This window comes from Nyctereutes procyonoides, unplaced genomic scaffold, assembly GCF_905146905.1.
Source record: "Nyctereutes procyonoides isolate TBG_1078 unplaced genomic scaffold, NYPRO_anot_genome, whole genome shotgun sequence".
In the NCBI taxonomy this organism is placed as follows: domain Eukaryota; kingdom Metazoa; phylum Chordata; class Mammalia; order Carnivora; family Canidae; genus Nyctereutes; species Nyctereutes procyonoides.
The window spans coordinates 65,379,516-65,383,544 of NW_026575046.1; positions in this window are offsets into that span (position 1 = coordinate 65,379,516).

A 4,029-nucleotide genomic window follows, 5' to 3' on the forward strand; every position below is an offset into this window, starting at 1 on the left:
AAAGATCAAATACATTCACTTTGTGGCAAGTCATCCAGCTACTCTTTATGCTTTATGCTCTTTTCTGTGGGTATTTTATTTTTTTTTTAATTTTTTTTTTTTTTAATTTATGATAGGCACACAGTGAGAGAGAGAGAGAGGCAGAGACACAGGCAGAGGGAGAAGCAGGCTCCATGCACCGAGAGCCCGACGTGGGATTCGATCCCGGGTCTCCAGGATCGCGTCCTGGGCCAAAGGCAGGCGCTAAACCGCTGCGCCACCCAGGGATCCCCTCTGTGGGTATTTTATACTTCAGTTTAAATGTTGATTTAAAAACAAATTTCAGGGGCACCTGGGTGGCTCAGCGGTTGGGCGTCTGCCTTCAGTTCAGGGCATGATCTCGGAGTCCTGGGATCGAGTCCCACATCGGGCTCCCTGGGGGGAGCCTGCTTCTCCCTCTGCCTGCCTCTCTCTCTGTGTGTCTCTCATGAATAAATAAATAAAATCTAAAAATAAAATAAAAAATAAAAGCGAATTTCATCATCCAGAGGTTACTACGCCCTATGCATTTAAGCACAAATCATATATTGTTAAATGTTTCACAAATTACAGCTATTATTTGCAGAATGCTCACATTTGTCTTTTATGTATTAACTCATTTTTTAAAAGATTTCATTTATTTTATTTTTTTTAATTTTTATTTATTTATGATAATCACACACACAGAGAGAGAGAAAGAGGCAGAGACACAGGCAGAGGGAGAAGCAGGCTCCATGCACCCAGAGCCCGACGTGGGATTCGATCCCGGGTCTCCAGGATTGCGCCCTGGGCCAAAGGCAGGCGCTAAACCGCTGCACCACCCAGGGATCCCTAAAGATTTCATTTATTTGAGAAAGAGTGCAAGTGGGGGGATGGGGCAGAGGAAGAGAGAATCTCAAGCAGACCACCCCCCACCCTAGCTGAATGGGGAGCTGGACACAGGGCTCAATCCCAGGACCCTGAGATCATGACCTGAGCCAAAGGCAGAGGCTTACCAGCTGAACTACCTAGGTGTCCTGAGTATTTACTCATTAATTTTTACAACAGCCCACTTAAGTTGGTATTATCGTTACCCTCATTTTATAAACTGAGGCTTAACAAGGTTAGGAGATTTGCCTGAGGTCATAACAGTCTCTACCACCAGTTCTTAAAATGTGGTCTGTGGACCCCTGGGAATCCCTGAGAGCCTTTTAGAGCTGTGTGTGAGGTCCAGATTGTTTTCTTAAAAATACAAAGGTATTATTTGCTTTTTTCATTCTCATTCTCTCGTGCGTGTACTTTAGAGTTTTCCAGAGGCTATGCGACATGGTGACATCATCACTTTGATGGTTAATGGAATATGTGCTTGTATATTTTTGTGTTTTCTAGAATTTTGTAAGTTGGCAGCTTTCCATGATAAGTAATATGTTTTTAGACTCCATTTGCTCTCAGTATTTCTACTATGCTCTTACTAGCTATTTTTATCAGCTGTTTATGGGCTGCATTATACCTCTAGGAATTCATATGTTGAAGCCCTAACCCCCCAGTACCTCAAAATGTGGTTGTGTTTGGAGACAGGGCCTTTAAACAGGTGATTAAGTAAAAAATAGAGGCCAAGGCCTTTGGGGTAGGTCCCATTCCAATCTGACTGATGTCTTTATGAGAAGAGGAAATACGGACACATCAGACCCCTGGCCTCCAAGATCGGCCTTCTCTGAGTCTGTCTTCAAAAAAGGTTGGTGATGACATCACCAAGGCAACCGGTGACTGGAGGGGTCTGAGGATTACAGTGAAACTGACCATCCAGGACAGAGAGACCCAGATTGAGATAGTGCCTTCTGCCTCTGCCCTGATCCGTGGGCTGCAGTGTGCCTGGCTGCTACCTTCATGACATCAACGGTGGTGTGGTGAAATGTCCAGTTAGTAAAGAACTAGAAAGGAAGATACTTCATGAAGGATTGCTTGACAACCAAAGGAAAAGTCCATCAGAAATGTGTGTGCATAGAGGAATGACCGTGTATGACACAGCAAGAAGGCAGCCATCTGCAAGCGAGGAAGAAGGGCCTCAGAAGAAGCAAAACATAGCAACACCTTAATCTTGGATTTCTAGTCTCCAGGACTCTGAGAAAATAAATTCCTGTTGTTGAAGCCACCCAGTTTGTGGTATTTTGTTTTGGCAATCCTAACAAACTAACATACTTGATATAATGCAGAAGCTAATCTACCTGTCGTCTTTTGAACCAGACATTAAATGTAAATCAGTGCCCTCTTCTTGCTAAGTTTTTTGGGGAAATATGGTTGTATTTCATAAAATATATTATTTTGTTAATATGTAATGTGTTATTATCTTAAACATTTCTTCCCAATTCCTTAGGAGTTGTTTTTTGTAAGATTTTTTAATTTATTTATTCATGAGAGACACAGAGACATAGGCAGAGGGAGAAGCAGGCTCCCTGCAAGGAGCCCAGTGTGCGACTCAGTCCCAGGACCCTGGGATCAAGCCCTGAGTCGAAGGGAGATGCTCAACCACTGAGCCACCCAGGCGTCCCCCTTAGGAGTTTTCTTTAAATATTTAATTTTTTTAAGAGCAATTTTAAGTTCACAGCAAAATTGAGAGGCAGGCTTAGTTTTATTTTCAAGTACAATAGGTGATATCTATCCATAGGTATCCTCAGTAATTTCTTAGTGTAAAGGACCCCCCAAGACCAGAAAGTTTGACAACTGCTATACTATACTATACCAAATGGGATCATATTGCACATGATCTTCTGTAACAAATAGGCCCAAAAGCTACTGGGTGTATTTGTTAAGTGGTACATACATTTTATGCATTTTTCTGTTTGTATTTAGTATTTACCAATACAAAATGGAGGAACCTTTAGGCCAACCTAGTAATTCAAAGTTTAGGAAACCCTTTTCTTCTTTATAAATTGTAATTGTCCATTTTCTACAACTTGTTTAGCTGTCATCTGGAGAATTGGATTCTCTCCCCTAAATTAGCTTTGCTATTGGTTTAATGAACAGTCATGGATTCTTGTTGATTTGCTTTCAGCGCAAATCAGCTGACCCAGCTTGAAGGTATTTCAGAGGACCAATCCCACTGGAGGAGCTACCCAGGAGTGTGGGAAACATTTTGACCTTCAAAAGTCTGGAAACATCTATTGTCTTATTGATGGGCATCCTGTCACTGCCTGTCCAAACTCTTGATGGGCAACTTTGGTAATTCTAACAGATCAAGGACCTCACACGATAGTATTGGAATGGGGGAGCTGTCTAGAATCTACTTCCTCAGTGCCCTGGCGGTATGCATTGAGCTTTGCTAAAAGACTAGGATTGAGATGGTGGGAAAAGATTTTAGTACATCTTCATAACTGTGGAGCATTAGAGCCTTCTCAACCTGAGAAAAGAACTAATTTTTTTTAACGCCCACTGTGCTCAAACAGTGTGTAGTTACGCACGAGTTTCACAGAGGTCTGAGATGGGTGGTATTATCATTACGGATAGAAACTAGATGAGGGAACTTGCCCAGTAACACAGCTAGTAGGTGGGCTTCCACCCCCAGTCTACCAACAAACTGCTCTCCCACCACAGAGTGCTGCTATACAAGCCAGCAAGGCTGCTTTATTTACTGGGAGATGAGGACATCAGTGGCCAGGGCCTCCCTGCAGCACCACCTCTAAATCCAACCGCAAAGCAAAAAGAAAACACGGAAAAGAAGCTATTGTTTTCTGTTTTCCCAAGGGGACCCCAACCCAAGCCATTGATGCAGTCAAAATTCCCAGGCAGGCTAGATTCAGGGTGACTATGAACCTTCTAACCTATGTTTTTTCCTACCGATTAAGATCATGTTTTTCATTGCCTTTGATTTTTTTTTTCTTTGAGACCACAGCAGCCAAGTCTTTTTTATAAAAACAATCTAGGGCTTAGGTCCCAAAAGTTCATTATGTTTTGTCCCGTCAGATTCTCCATGTTTCCTCTTCAGTTTATTTGTCATGTAAACCTCACCCCATCTCTGCTCTGATCCTGGGACTG